Raw genomic sequence first — 17,009 nt, 5'->3', positions numbered from 1 at the left:
TTTGAATAATAAGCATGTAGCCAAACAGGATTTGCTTTCATGATTTATTTTTTAACTGTATACAAAACAGAGAAAAGTCCGATTTGTAGCTTCACATTTTTTCTGGGAGGGCATTTGCCTTCAGTACTTGTTACTTTTCTTTGGTATTTCCTCAGTTCTGCTCATATAAACTGGAAATGGTCCTCATGCTCCACTAATTTCTTCCACTTCATTCCCCAGCTTGTATATTACTGCCTCAAAACATGTGACTTCTCTCATACTCATTCCTTCTCTCTTGGTTCAGATGAAGCCTGCTGGCTTGCTCTGATGTTTCAAAGCAGGTATCTGATGGCAGTGTATAGATGACAGCAACCTGAACAGAACATTTTCATTAAAGCATGCAGTTATCGTAAGCCTCAGAAAAATATGGCTGGAGTACAAGTTCCGCACCTCCAGGAGATTTATCAAAGTAAGACTTCTTAGATCATCCAATCCACCTCCCAGTTAATGCTGAGTTTTAAAACAGAACATCTCTCAGAAAAGAAGTTGTTTTACTCTGATCCTAATATAGATTCAGGATATTTTCCTGAAACCACAGCTCTGAGACTATTTGTATGTCATCATTGTGAATGTCCTCATTTTCTGGACTCCATGAAAGCTACTGTATAGGATTTTTGAAAAATACTACACACCACCAGTGACTGGACTGTGGCCAACAAGATAACCTTCCCTAACTTTGTAAGCTCTTTTCTATTTCATTTCTCTCATCACATCCTCAGGCTAGTGAATCTTATGGATGTGAAGGATGACAGCGAATTTTAAGAAACTCTGTATCAATAACACATGGCAGTACCCCCACAGTCATCATCTCTCAGCTTTGCCTTTGGCAGACGGTCATCAGATTAACACCATTTTCTATTAAAGATGTCTGACATATGTTGGTAAAGGAGACATTCTCACAATACTGGAATAGCCCAGATACCATTCACACAAGCTTCATCAGGAGAGAGCTAAACGAGACACCTCTCTGAATTCGCATGTGTTACTGTGATATCTCCGTTGCCTGCTATGTTCACCAGGCATAAAATCAACAAGGATCAAGTGGAATAGTTTCACTAAGGTCTGTGTGGTAAGAAGCCATGTGCTGTCCCAGCTGTGTCTCAGCAGCTGGAAAGGCTGACAGTGTGCTATAGCTGCTTGTCAAGAAACTGGGAAAATGGTGAGAAATCTAAGGGAAGAAGGAGGCATCACATTTCTGGGATGTTGGTAAAGACAAGGCAAAACAGATCTGAAGCAGAGGCAAAGGACATGCAGATTAGAGAAAACTTGTGTCCTTCACTCACAGAGGAACTCTTTTGCTAAATGGCCCCTGCTCTATCATCTGCTTTCCACAGGTTGCACACTTAGAAATTAATAAAGGCAGTTCTTACCCCTCTTAGAGTGACTTTAAGGCTGTCTGTAGACATATTATGTACTCCTTGCTGTGACACCTGATTCCCCTTTTGAAGGTCATTTTTATTTTTGCAACAGCTAAGGCTTTGTCTGCCTTTTTTTTAAACCAAAGTCTTAAGTTCTACAGCATCATGTGCAGCCATCCAGCTGAAGTCAGGCTAATGCTGAGATATGGTGTGATAGGAGTGGGGGAAAAGAGCAGATATAAGAGAGCAGATATGAAAGGTACAATGTAAAAAATCTATTTGGACATCTCCAAGAAATGTTCAATTCAATTATTATTTTGAGGGCACATGATCTCCAGAGGGTCACCCAGAGGGTCATACTGTCAATGGTATAGGAGAATAACATTGTCTAAGAATGGGCTGGGTTGGGAAGGGAAATGGTTGGGAAGGATTGGGTTTAGCCAGTTCTGTAGTTTCTCCTCAGGATCATGTCAACCCTGCCAAGAATAGCTAGCATGAGGGCTAGCTGCATGTTGTCTCTGGACTTCTTCATTTGCTAATTTCTTAGCTGTCTGAATCAGTGTAGTTAGGTGGCTGAGAGCCCCACAGCAGGAGATACCTGCCACAGAGCATCTGCCAAGTGATTTTTTTTCTCTCTCTTCCTCTGCTGCTTCATAGTGAGATGAGATGATGGAAAATGAACTTGCTCATCCTGGCAGCAGGCAGTACTGCATTGCCATCTGCTGCAAGGCAAGGGGTGTTCCAGAACAGCTGCAGATGGTTGCAAGCTGGAGAATGAAATTACGAGAGAGGACTTATGATAGCCACTGGAGGAAAGGAGGACTACAGTAGAACTGGCTAGCTTTGGGGCACAATTTTTTCTGTTAAATAGACAGAGTACATGCAATCTGCCTCCTGGCACTAGGGCTGGTTTTGGTTTTGGTTATAACTGTGTCAAGAACACTTCTCCTGGCTGGGAAGCACTGTTTCCTCTAGGCAGAGACAGAGTGGTGGGAGTTTCTGCCTCAGCTAGGGGACTGTCCAGTAATACAAAAAAAGACACCACAGTAAGGAAAGTAGTACAAAAGGATCAAGGAAATGTTGGGTTTTTTTTTTTAAGTGATCAAACTGGACAGAGCCAGAGTTCATGCTCTATTAGGAACAATTGGTATTATTACGCCCTGTTCAGCTCTCCAGCCATCGTAGTGGAGTGTCAAACTGAAGATTGTTGTATTATTGTACCGGAGAAGGATAAGAGTCACCTGAGTAAGATGTGTCATGGACATGGACTTGCTCCAGAGAGATTGCAGTCTACATAAAAAGGCAGGATGAAAGATAGGAAGGGGAAGAAAAGAAAAGTATCCAGACCAAGATAACACAGCTGCTGCAGGACAGGAGTGGGAACCTTTCTGGTTTCAGCACCTAGTAGTTTAGGCTGTCAGTCACATTACTCTTCTTCCTTATTCTCAAGGATCATAGAAGAGTAGCGACTTGGTGAGCCTGCACTCCTCCATCGCCTTTTGCATTTGCTCTCTAGATGAAAAGAGGATTCTTCTGTTCAGAGTTTGTCTCTGACATTTTTTCATTAAAAAGAGTGAAATTTCTGTGCATCTATCAAGATATTTGCTTTTCTGTCCCCCTGCCTAATAAACTGCTACCAAAACCAGGATGAAATTTTCAAGTCAGATGTACATTCTTAAGTTTTTTATTTTCCTTTAAAGAAAGGAGAAATGAAAGTATCAGCCCCCCTTGTACAGAAACTTTGAGAGCTCATGGCCTTAACAAGTTTTTTTTTCGCTTCTTTGTTTGTTTTCCTTTTATATAAAAATTCTTAGGCATCAAAGTGGCTCAGACACATAGAGAAATAATAGAGAGAAGCATACATTCACATTTACAAGCTTATATAATATTTTAAAGAGCATTATTTGATACAATTATAGATCAAAATCATCTCTGTTCCACTAAATGCTGCAGAACTGAGCTGTGATAGATGCAAGAGTCATTGCCAATAGGCCTCCAAACAAAATATGCAAGACGAACAATAAAAGATTACCATAATGATGCGTAAACTCAAAACCCAAGAAAAATAAATTCACATACAATATGCAAAAGGTATCTTAAGCCATATTTCACAGTTTGGCAGTAACTTTGAGAAGCAGCAATATTTAGACACAGTCCTTATGATTTTGCCCATTTCCTGATTTGCAGAATTCTCTGCAAACAAACAAATATCTCTTTATCCATTTTGTGAAAAACAGAGACACTTACTGCCATGTTGGCAGATCAATGAACTGTCAGAAGAGACCTTCTGCTTTTATTCCTGGCTGGTGCTTGATGCTTTGGTAAAAGCTCCTCCTTTACTTATTTTCCCAGCCAACTATGTAATGATGCTGCTAAGAGACATACATTACTTTCTGAACCCTCTGGGGAATCAGCTTGCACCATGAGGCATGAGTTTTTACTATCAGTATGTTAGATAGTAAAGCTACAGTTATGATGGTCAAACAAAGCATTAGCCAGACTTTCTTAAAAAACAGTGGTATTACTCCACTCATATGAGCCACTGCAGAGATTTCCATGGCTCAGCTGACTCTATTGTGGATAAAAATCGCTCTTGTGCAGAGAACATGCACAAGGCTTATAAATCACTTGAATGTCCTTTAAATCCTCAAAGCAGGGATTAAGTAGGACTTAAGAGGAACATATGACTTGTGCTTGTCCTCAATACAGTGGCAACTTTCATATTATGTGAGAAAATAGCTCCTTCGATTGTTCTGTATTTACTTGGTGCTAATGTCACCGGATGTCCCTTTTCTTCCCATGGCTAGCGTAAAAGAGAAGCCAGGTCTGGCACTGTAGAGTTGCATTCCCAGCTGGGCCATCCCACCATGATTGTAATAATACATAACAGTATTCTGATTAACCAAATGCTCCAAGATTATAATTCACTATTCATATTTCTCCTTTTTGGCTAAATAAGTAGTCTTTTGCCCTTGGTGGGTAAGTGGGTAATGTGTCTTTTCAAGCATTGATTTGATTTGTGTTCCCTGTTGCCATGTACCACTTGCTCTTAATGAGGATTCTGTTTTATCTCCTTCAGTTGAATGTTTCCTCTGTTTTTTTTCTGCAGAAAGGTGGGAGTTCTGTTCCATGCACTGATTTTCCAGCCAGTAGCAACCTAATGAGATATGTGTAGTCACAAGTGCCTATGTGTTAAAGTGGGTGTCTTTTTTTCCTAAATAAAGTTTACTTTCAAAAAATTACAGCTATGCATAATGTGAATTTATTCAAAAATAAATGTGAAATTTAAGATAGCTGTGACCAATAAAAAAAGGATTTTTAATGTTGAAATATTTTATTTTTACATTGTAAGTGAAATACTCTCTTGTTTCACTTCTGTAAGGTGCTTTGAAATAAGATTTAATGATCATTTACTTTTCAATCAGATTTTCACCCCTACCCTTGCTAAAAACAATAATACAAATGGCTGTCTGGATTTTTCTTTTTTCATTTATCCTTTTCACTTAGAAAACTAACATTTTCTTTTTGCTGATGCAACTGCAATTTGTCTTGGTTTGGGCAGCAACTGAAAAATCCTTTCTTCACACAACTCTACCATAGATGCATGACAATATTGAGATCTTTCCATATCATGTGCCGTCTTCAATTGCTTTTTTCAACTCTTTTTCAGTCTCTGCTTTTTTCCCACAATGCAAGATAACTGAACCTAGAACTAGTGGTACAGATAAAGATGTTGTGCAGTATCACATCATAATGATTTTTACTTCTTTTTATTAACCAAACACAGTGTCACAGTTATTTTCTACTGCTGCTTTGTTGTGGGAAAACGGCTGCATTGAAGTACCCACAGTGGCTTAATATAGGTCTAGGTAAAATTATCATAAGAAAATCTGTAGATATATAAATACTAGTCTGTGCATCATATAAAATTATAAGCAAATGAGTAAAGAAAAGATCATATTAATTCACAATGGAAAAAGATTTGGATTTGCCATGCATAAAATATTTCAAAATCTAGGTAGTGTCTGTTCTTGCAACTAGGTCAAATGACTTTCATTTCATCCAGCTCATGGTAGACTCCCTAATCAAGGGGGAGTTGTTGGCATACAAGGACAGAGGTAAGCATAAGGTTTATGTTTTTAAGCTTTAACAATGAGGATAATGGAAATCAAAGTTATGACCGGAATGGTAAGTGACAAGCACTAAATCAGAATGTAGGTATTGGGTTGGATGTGCTGCCCTGGAAAACATACCTGATGGTTTAATTATTGGGTCACCTGCAGGGTTCAGGCAGACAGCCAACATTCTTCTACAACAAGTGGCTTTGTTGGCTCCTGTTGTGTATGACAGAGGTCGAGTTGCTTACCCAGAAAAATGTTGCTGCAGTTCCATGTTGGGTAGCGGGCTTTGGTCAGCAGATTAGCTGCTCCAAAGCATCTCCTAGCCTGTAGGAAAAAAGTAGCTATTCAGTAAGACTGAGTAAGAACAGAGATTCAGTGTTCTGCCTCAGGTCTGGAGAATCTGAGCAGTATCTTTGCCTTTTGAAATACACAGTTATTGGTAGATCATTTTAAAATAACTGCCGGCAAGATATTTTGCACAGTGACGCTCTGTTTGCCCTATAATGTACATCTTACCATACTTACTACTCTCTGCATCTTGGTGAAAGGCTCTTCATGGCATGTTTTTCATTAAGTGTGTTTCTCCACTGCAATGAAACCATCATCCTGAGATCGGTCCTTAGACACTATTAAAGTCAGAAAATACTGGTGTACGGTGTTGAAAACTAACTCATAGACTACTGCTTTGAAGCAATGGGACAGAGATAGGAGGTAATGTAGATGAACCTCCCTTCTCTTTTTCTACATAATGCTCAAGGAGTTGAATTGTGGGACTTAATGGACCAAAAGCTATAGAAATTCAAAAGGTAAGCAACTTGTAAATAAATCAGCAAGTTGTCATATATGGAGGGAAAGATTTCTCTGAAGTGTAACAGCCCTGCTACAATGTGCTCACTAACTCTTGGTGGCATTTTAAACATCATGGGATTTGATTTTGATGCCTCAAGTAAAAAAATATCATAAAAAGAACGTACTCAGAACTAAAGTGCTATCACTTAACTAACAAATCCCTTAAGAAATATATCCAACAGAATATAGACAATTTTCTTCTACTATAGACAGTGAAGGAGAGGAGAAGATCCAATCCTGAAGACAAGGAACAGGTCTTATACCTGTACAGTCCAGAATAGGCTCTGGCCCAGAGACAGGTAGGAAAACACACAGAAAAGCAAGACTGAGAAGATAGGACAGGAAGAGCTGTGCCCAAGGCACAGTAAAACATAGGACACTGCTAGACTGACAGTCTCTGAGGGACTTCTATCTGCCTTCATTTTGGCTGACACTTAGAGTTATTATAGAGTTATTATACCCTTACGATCATCTGAGGATAAGGCTGAAAAGCATCTGGGTCTTCTACTTTAATACATATTAGCTGTCAGTATTTGTGTTTATTCAAGTTCCTTCTTTTTATATAAATAATTGCTTCTGCTTCGCTTCAGCTGTCTCTCTACTATACAACAAGCATTCAGGCCAGGCAGGTCAGAAGGCATTTAAAAGAAATATATCCTATTCCTGAGAGAGAATACACAACTGTGACTCTGAACTGAGGCTTTAAGATAAATTTAGGCTTGAAACACACACTGCTAGTCACTTGTACCTCTCCTGCATGTTGGTAATAACGCAAGAGGAAAGCAGGCTGCCAAAGCAACTCTGCAAAGCAGCCTGCACTAGGAGGTTTTATTACAGAAGGACAACAATAGCAGGTAGCATTTCCAGTCATGTGCCACAGTCACAGGTACTTGAACTATCCTCAGCAGTTTCTGCTGTTGTAAGCTTCATTCAAGCATTCTACAGACGTGCCAGAGCTGAAGCTGCAAATCCTGAGTCCTTCCTAAAGAAATGGAGACCCTTACTATGGGGCTTTTGATTCCCCCAGACCTTTAAGTTATTTCCCATTTCATGTTTATGCTGATACTCTTTTCAAGAGACCTAGCACTGACATCTCCTGTGAGGCCCTCTGCTTCTTTGGTCTTTGTCCAGGTTGTGCCAGATTGTTCCTCCCAGCTCTGCAGCCATCTCTGATTTTCCTCTACCACTGTCCGGTGACCGTAGCTATTGCCAATGATCCCTGCCAGATTGCAGCTGGTTTCCTTTGGCTATCGCTTTTGCTGCTCCTTGCTGTCTGACCTCAGATCTGCTCCACTCTGAACAGTGGTCTTGAGTGATCAGCTTTTCTCTCTCTCTTCTTCTTCTTCTTTTTTTTTTTTAAGTGAGCAACTTTTTTAGCTTAACTGCTTCTAAAACCCAGCTGCTGGGCTGCAACACAACCCCCACCACATCTTTTCTTCAGTTGGTGCTTTTGCAGCTTCACATCTAGTCTCAGGAAAAGTGCATTACTGTGGCCCAGCTTTGCCAGGTAAGGATCCCTCCCTGACTGTCTTGTTTTTGCTATCAACGATCACTGCTTGTTTTTGTTGCCAACTTTGTTTTCTCTCACTCTTTTTCATTTGTGATACCCATGGCAAGACATCTGCTACTCAAATCTGCCCTGTTAAGTGCTGAATCACTTAAATTCTGCTGCAGTGTGCTATCAGTTTTGTCAGAGCAGCATGTTAGGCATGCTATACTGTTCAAAGGCACAACCTGACTCCTGATCACCTCTTACTGGAGCATCCTCTAGAGTCAGCTCTCAGAAATAAGACTGTCCATCTCTCCCACTCATAAAAACCATCACTTCCAAAGGGATTTTGGAGTGGCAGATGGTCATTATTGATCAGGGTATTCTGCTCACACCACACTATATCATAAGCTCTGCCAACGGGCATTAATGCCTGGCTCAAATCAAGCACCTTCTATCCCTAAGTATGAAGATACATATTCATTTCCTCATGTCAGCTCTGGTATCTGCAGGGATTACTGCCTGTCCTGCTTTAAATAAATTCCGATCTTGCGCATGTGCACACACACACAGAGTGCTCAATCCTTTGCCTAGTAACAGGAGGGGCACTGTCTGTGGTCCTTATTCCTTCAGTACAGCCATGCTTAGTGCATAAACTGTTTTTATGCCTGTATCACTCCAGCCAGTGCCATAGCCAACTTTCAGGTGCACTCATCACCATGCTTTCTGGCAGCTATAGCTCGCACCGCACCTTCATGTCATGCCCAAAGATGACACGATGGGATTGTTCCATCCCTCTGGGCAGGGTCAGGGGCTCCTTTATCTGATTCTATCCCTACTGTGTCAGATCTCTACCAATTAATGCTCCAGGTGCTGACTTTGCAGCAGCATGGCTCCAAGCTTTCTGTGGCTCTATTTGTTCCAGGGAGTTGTAGCAATTTGGGACTGGTTCCCTGAATTGGATTGCCTTTACCCCATCACATGGAGCCCCAACTGCTGCCAAATGGTGTCTCTGTGTGTTAACTACTTGAAGCAGGTGGTTGGATAAATAAGAAGAATCTAGTAGTTCACCTTCTCTATGAATCCCAGGATTTCCTTCACTGCTTTTGCTCTGGACATTTTCTTAGTGATGCCAAGGTTTTGGGGGTATAATTGGAGTCATTCAAAAGTTCACAGATGTTCCAATCACAGTTTTCTGCAAGCTTCAGCTTATCTGAATCCAGGCTAATATGTATCTCAGCATCTCCTTGTGGCCAGTCACAATCTGGAATCATGAATGGAGACTCCCTCTTCTTCAACATTTTCCTTTACAGTAGAAGTGTCATCAGCCACCATCTTGGTGTGTGGGAGTCCCTGGAACATATTTCAGTTTCTGTTGGGAACACCGTAGTCATGATCATGTTCCAGGCATTCACATGCTGTGATACCTGGAGGTGTGATAAAGGTGGTCACAAATCTAGCTCAAGATCCTCTTCTAACTTATCAAATTGACCCTGACTTCTACTACTGCTGAAGATTGGTGACTTTTGTCCAACGCTCTACGGACTGGTTTGGTATAAGGGCAGATCTTCAATTTATGCAAATGCCTGTTGTTTTTCTTTTTCCACTGCTGGCTGCTGATTTATTTTCTCATTCTTTCAGTAGGTCTCTTAATGTCTATCCTATCCAGAGTTCCCGCTCAGTAACACTGAGAGTGCCAATGGAGTTTCACATTTTGGTAGCTTGCACATCAGGCTGATAGTCAGATTTCCAGCTAGGTGTCCATCTCCTTGAACTACAGGGTGGAATGCTAAATGGGACCCTTGGGATCTTCTGCCTCTACTCCTTCAGACTGAAGATATTCTGGTGGTGTATTATGCTCATAACATGGCTTGCCTAGCAATGGATGCGCTTTTTGAATGTCCTCTATCATAAGACCAAGTGATAATGTGCCATATTTCACAGTAGCTTATCAAGAGCTTGTATCTGTTTACTGGCCTCGAGCCTCACTGTAAGTCATCACTGTAAATTTTAAGTCCTATTACTGCAGTGTAATGTTGCTGTTAATGAGTGTGCCTGGAGTTCTGCTGCAGCTGACCTTGCAGCCCAGCTAGGACTCAGCTTATAGTCCCTGATACAGTGGGGTAGCTATAATTATGGCTATGGAAAGACTGGTAGCTTACTCATGCGCTATGAGTACCCTGAAATGCTCTGATTTTCCAAGTTACACTTTCTTTTTTCTGAAAACTTCATCAAATAATTTGTTTTTACCATTGCTCTCTCTTCAGCCTCAGACTTACGCTTTCCCAACTGGACTTGTTTTGCCCTAATGACCATCACTTTTCTGATTCTTTCCTTGAAGAGTTCAAGCAGGAATGATATTTAGAGGCCTCTGTTCAGGTATATCTCAGCTTTGTTAAAGGATCTTTCCTATAAATTGGAATTATATCCTACAAATGATGTCACAGAGGAGAAACTTCAGTGTTCTCAAAGTCAACTGAGTTCCTGGCTGGGTATTACAACCACCCACTGCCTGTACTGCTTCTTAGTTTTTCAGTAACGTACTTGCTCTGGTGTCATTCTGCCCAGTATTCCCCTGCTCAGTTGTTCCACTTCTCTGACAACAGCACTTCGTACGATGCTCACTCCTAGAAACACGGGGAAAGGCTTTACACTCATTCTCTCATCTCTATAGCCTCTTGCCGGCTGCATTTACAAATGCAGTTCTTCCTTCAGTGCTTGTATAAGGCCTCATACTAAGTAACACAAGCGTGTAAAACCAAAATCAGGCACTATTGAGAAGGAAGTCAAGTGTATTAAATACCTGATGGTGCTTATATGCTAGTTTAATCACAGAAAGGAGAAGCTGTTGCAGAGTCATTCAGGACTTCCTTTCCAAGGGCTGTTTTTGGTGTGCAAAGTGGGAAGCAGAAGCTATTTTTAAAGGCTTTGTTTATAGATCTCAACAAAATGTGCTTTCTTCATTTCACAGACCAAACTGACCTGCTTGAGTCAGGGGTCCTTCAATAACAAATGGCCAGTCAGACTAAGCTCTAGGAAAGAAATTCCAGGACCAGGAAAGAAGGTCAGAGCATGTTGAGGTGATCGTGAAACAGTAAAAATGCTGTTGCTTAGCATTTTTAATTACTCTTCATGTAGAACTGTGTTTCTCCTAGGGGTGCATGCACACAAGTCTTTGGTATTTTCTGTAGGGTAGCTCGGGCACTGTGTGGTGGATTTGCACTTTGCTCTTCATTTTGGCTGATTATACAGCTGCTCTGGAGGAGAACAAAGCCAGGCTCAACCCTTTATAGTACATTTTCTGTTCTCCCATGCCTCAGACAGCCTTTTAATGCCACACTCTGCCCATATCCAATTTACTGATGCAGAAGACGCAACAAGGTGGTGGCATCTTTTCTCTCTGGTCTGGTTCTATTGGCAAACCTGGTTGTACATGAGAATGAGGGCAATTCACACTTTGTCCTTCACAGGGATGCACCTGAAAGTTCTCATTTACTTCTGTGTACGAACAGGGCTGGATCTACTGACAGGCCCTTTTGACCATAGAGGGCTCATAGTTGACGCATTAAAATGGAGAAGGAAGAACAATGAAATAATACGACAGGAGGGAACAAAAGTTATTATCTTATCGTCTCCCATGAGGTATCAGCATGCTTTGAAGCATGAGATTTGATTATCCCTGTCAAAACAGTGCCCAATAATACTGGAGGATAGTAACAAGGCTCATATTAAAGAATATTAAAAGATAGAAAATCTTTTAAAAGATCCTTTTTAACCCCAAGGAATAAAATCCAAATGTCAGCACCACAAGCTCACCCTGGGCTCTGACTGTTGGTTCTTCCCATGACATAGATCATCAAGAGTGATAGAAATCCTGCAGGCCAAATTTAGGCCAAAATATCTTCTGTTATGCATCGCATCCTATGTCTCCAGGGCCATCAAATGATGCCTATGGTGACATTTGTACATCTCATTTACAGCTTCATGCAGCTCTGAATGGAGCTATAATATTACCAGAGTGTTTTCCAGGCTTAGATGAACTTAGGCTACAATGTTTATGAAGACCGACAGGGTTCAAAGGACCCAGAGATTGCTTGACACTTTGGGCTTTGCAATGGTTTCTATCATGTGAACTGTCTGTTCATGCTGAGGAAATATAGTATACTGTGAGTGTCACTTACGTCACCCACATGAATATGTCACGCTACAAAATACACTCTGCTGCTGTGTCTGTTAATTTTGATCGGTAGTTTTCAGGTTTTTTGGTGACAGTGTTTACAGCCTATTTCAGAAATTGTGCAAGACCAATGGTGTTTTTTTAATCCAGCTTCAGATTTACAGTCATTCAATACATTTTTTAAAATCTTTACAATATGAGACTTAATCAATAACTCTATTCTCTCTCAAAAAAACAAAACAAAACAAAACAAAACAAAAATATCCCTGTCCTTTCTCATCAGAAAAAATCTTTCATTTGCCAGAGCAAAGCAGGGAAGCCTTCAGCTTTCTCCAGAAGGCAAGACTTTGAACTTGCAGAAATGCAAGTTCTGCTATAGCTTTTGCTGTACCAAGCCATCTTTGGCACAAGGAGTCTATCAATTCTGATCACCTAAGAAAAGTTACATCAGCAACCATCAAAGAAGGCAGTGAAGCTTCTCAACATGTGCAACTCTGAATGCCTGCTGCTTCCCCATCTGCTTATGCTCATCAGCACTACCACTGCAGACTGACTGCACTTTCCATTCAAGAGTTCAAGTGTCAGTGTTTTTCATGGAGAATGGCTAGAGGAGGAGCATAATGCCACTTGCATTGTAATACCAGATCTTCCACCACACAAATCTGGGCCATCAGTAAGGGGTAACAAAAGGAATAGCAACTGATCTTTAGGCATCTATGGAAACAGAAAAGTGCCTAGTGAGATTTTTAAAGCAGCTGTTCTACGTGTTTTTGAAATATTGCCTGCTGCCTTTCTCCAGCTTTTGATACTTTGCAACTTGTGGTCTTGCTATAAAAACTTTTGTTCCTGAACCAAACTTCTCAGTTTGACTCTTCAGGGGATGACCTCTTCTATTGCTGGTGGCCATTTTCTATAATATAAAAAGCCTATCAGCAGCCTGACTTAAAATTTGGCAGCAAGTGCATGTCTCCTTATATTCCTCAACATTTAATTCGAACTACTTACCCTTATAAAGTGCAACATATGCCCTCTTTGCAAGCCCTAGTTTTACTGTTCATTAATCTATTTTTCTTAACAAGATTTTCAGTTACCTTATGGCTTTACCTTATCCACTTTCCTTTGCAAATTATATAACTTCCAGCATGTTTGCTTATCAGTACTGTTAGTTAGACTAGAATGGAGAAATAGCAGAGTCCAAAACTTCAAAATGAGGAGGGGGTAGCAATATCCTAGTTTGTCCTTTAATTGTCCTGTAACATAAGAAAAAAGGGCATTATTTTTTTCTGCTACTGGTGTACTCACAGCTTTCAACAAGACTTTGGGATCTGCTGTGCTAAGACAGCCCTCAAGAATGAATAGTCTAAGCAGTTGTGACAGGCAAAAGAAGCACTTTTACTTCTGTTTTTCTAATATAAAAGCAGAACAGATAGACTTGCCTGCAATCATGCAAGAAGCCAAGGCTGGAACAGCACCTTGAAATCAGCTTGCTGGTTGTCAGTTCTGAATTTTCATCACAAGCGTTAGTATATGTATTTGTCTTTGAACATACTATATATAATATTGCAGCAGACCTGGGGTATATAATATTGCACCAGACCTGGATGAATGATCGCTCACAGAGTTGTTTCTGCAAAGCAATTCCAAGCGCACTGAATGCAGAGCTCTCTGAATACTTTGCAGTCAGCTCTGTGCAGCATGTTATCGAATCATGAAATTCACTGCCATAAGAGGATATTAAGTCAAAGGCTGTAGCTGAGTTTCCTGAAGGGCTGAACACAAGCTGATTAGTTTAGGCGAAGGGACCGCCTTTCTGATTTTTGGTTTCGGTTTGAACAGGGTCTACGGTTGCTGGGTCCAATGGTGGGTGCTGATGCTGAGCCACTAAACAGGCAAACCAATTGTGATTTTCACTGGGAGAAGAGTCTCTCTTTTTACTTAGGGTTTTGATTGTTTGCCCGGGAGTGGCAGGAAGAGATTTTTCTCTTGCTCAGAACTTCATCAGAAGTTTCTCACATAACTTTTAGCATATGTGTCATTCACTGAAAAGAAAGCATGTACCAGGCTAGACAGGAAATATGTTCCTTTGCACTTTTATTTCTAACAGGGCTGGTGAATACAACATGCAGAGTAACTGTGATGACAGCACAGCTAGAGCTACAGAATTTTAAAATAGTTTGTACTCTAGCAAAGAAAAATATGGGAATAAATAATGGGAAGGAAAGAAAAGACAGAAGGCATCCATGAGGTCAGGCGTTTAGGTATTTTTGGACTGCCAACATGGTGATCTTAAGTGAAGATAATGTATTATGCAGTGAAAAGCTAATGAGACCAGGTCTGTTAAACACAGACTTGGTGTTACTTAGCTTTCGAGTGCTTCAAGTTACACAGGCCCGGGTTGTATTTGATCACCTCACCTGCTTTGACAAAGTGAGCAGCAGCCTTTTATATAATGTACATGATTATAGAGTTTGGGGAACAATCCTGCAATGGTGGGGGGGGGGGGAAGCTGATGATATAACGGGTCTTCTCCATCTCAAAATTCTGTGATTCATGAATTGAATGAACTCAGTGGGTTAAAGCAGCACGAAAGGGCAACTTCCGCGTAACGCTGCCTGCTGATTAACTCTTCACTCCCAGTTATAGGCACGCCGTTCGGCACAGGCACGTGCCCAGGAGGCTCCGACGGTGCAGTCCCATCCATCAGCGAGTGCGCAGCTGGCCAGGGCCGCCGGCGGCACCACGGCGCCCGCGACCCCCGCTCCGGGCCGTGCCGAGCCGTGACGCGGGTACGCCGGGCACTGCAGGCGCAGCCGCCGCCCGCCGCGGCTGCAGCAGCGCGCTCTGTGCGCGGACTGGGTAAAGCCCTGCACCATTCCGGCGGCCTCGGCTGCAGGTGCCGCGGTGGGTAGGCTGGGGAGGAGGGGGGGAGAAAAAGCGATTTCCCCTCTCCTCCCCTCGCCCCGAGTCCGGACTTTGCCCCTCTGCACAGCTCGGGGGGGGGGGGGGGGGCGAGGCGGAGGAAGCGTGCACCACGTACCTGCATGCTCGGGGCAAAGCTTTTTGGGGGAAAGACCTGCCTTACAGAAGGAAGCAACACCAGCCTTCTCCCACAGGCCAGCTTCGGGAGAGGGGAGGCCTCGCCGTTACATAAAAGAAGCGGGGACAGGAAGGCGGGTGGCACTCCAAAGCTTGTGGGAAGCCTCCAGGGGAGCCGCGGGCCGCAGATCACCTGCTTCTGGCCGCCCCCGCCGCCTTCCCCAGGGACCCGCTCGCTGCTCGCTCCCCGCCTCCCACCTGACGCCCCCCGCTGCGGGCAGGGGGCGGCCGCGGAGTCCCGCAGTGAGGGCCTAGGGCCGCTCCGTACCGCGCCGCCCATGGGCCGGGGGCGGCCGCCCGCATTGCGTCGGGGGCGGCGGCGCGGAGCGAGCCGCGGCGGCGGGGGCGGCGGGGCTGGCGGCGGCTGCCGGCCCTGCGCCCTGCCGGGGTGCGGCACGGAGCGGAGCGGCGCTGTGCGGAGCTGAGCGGCGCGGGGGGCAGCGGCCGCCGCACCTCCCCCCGGCCCCTCCCGGCCCCCTGCTTCCTCCTCCCGCCCGCTCCCCGAGCTGCACCAAACAGCGCTCAGGTTTCTGCTGATACTGCAGCGTCAAGAAATGGCTCGAGTTTGCTCCTCGCTCTTATGCATGCAGCAGCCTCCTGGTTTTTGCCACACGCGTCCAGCTCCTGCCTCCTGATGCTGTTGCCGGGACGAGCCAAGATCCACTCCGGGGATGAGGCTGCGGGGCTGCGGCTCTCTGACATCTCCCCAGCCGCTGCTGCCCAGCGCCCGGCTCCTTTTCCAGCTACCTTAACGGCAGAGACCAGGAGAATCAGCAGCTCTCTAGGGCTCCTTGATTTGATTTATTAACTCAAGCCTTTTGAAAAACGTACTTTGCACCCCCCCCCCCCCCCCCCGCCCCAATCCTCTATTGCGGTTCTCGGCAGAAGCTAATTAAACCCACTCGCCCTTGGTGCAGCCTAAGCCAGTGTATGAATATTTCAGTGTCTCACAGGCAGCCTTGTAAAGCGATCGCTGTATTATTAAGAGGGGCGCAAGAGGAGGAGGAAGAGGGCTGAGTTTGCTGCTGCGGTTTTTGTTTTGTTTTGTTTCTTTTGGATGCTGCTGCAAGACGACTTGACGCATTCCAGCACTGGCTCCTACTCCTAACCACTGCATCTCACTCCGACCAGGTAAGGAAAAGCCCCTTCTCACACTGTTGGACTCGCTAATTTGGACATATTCCCCCCCCCCCCATGCCCTCCCGATCTCCCCCCTCTCGTCTCTCTCTCATTTGTGTTTAACTGCTGTGAAATAAGGGGGAGATGTTTCACTCCCCATCCCTTAACCCCCCAACTGGTTTTACAAAGTTATCCATGCTCAGCTAAGTCTCCACAGCCTGTGAAGCGGGGAGTGTGGAGGGCAGGAAACTTACGGGAGGAGCTGACCTCATGAGTTCCCTGGAAAGCCCTCCTGGGGCCTCAGGGCAGGGCAGGGCCGGGGGTCTGAATCAGCCCCTTCATGCCCTGGCGGCCTTGGCATGCATCTGGAACTGTGTGGGAGCGCGCAGGGCTTTGCATGTGCTGCTGTAGTGGGCAGAGTGGGATGTTTCTTGCTGGTGTGAAAGCCAATCCATTGCGCCTGAGAGTGTGTGTGTGGTGGGGTTTGGGGGCTGGTTTTTTATATTTCTCTCCTTCCTGGCAGCCTCCATCCTGCAAGTGAGCTTTATGCCTTCAAAAGCAGAGTATGTCCATCTTTTCTTCCCCAGTGCACAAGAGGAGAGGACCGGGGCGTTGGGGGGGGGGGGGGGGCAGGTGATGGAAATTTGCTGAGTTGGCATTGCAAGGACTCGCCTCCCAGCTGCCCTGTGATTTATTTATTTGTGTGTGTGTGTGTGTGTGTGTGTGTGTGTGTGTGTGTGTGTGGTAACTCCGTGACAGCA

This window comes from Dromaius novaehollandiae, chromosome 1 (genome assembly GCF_036370855.1).
Source record: "Dromaius novaehollandiae isolate bDroNov1 chromosome 1, bDroNov1.hap1, whole genome shotgun sequence".
NCBI classification, from domain to species: Eukaryota; Metazoa; Chordata; class Aves; order Casuariiformes; family Dromaiidae; genus Dromaius; species Dromaius novaehollandiae.
The sequence above is the reverse complement of the archived record's forward strand: the minus strand, read 5'-3'. Positions refer to the sequence as shown.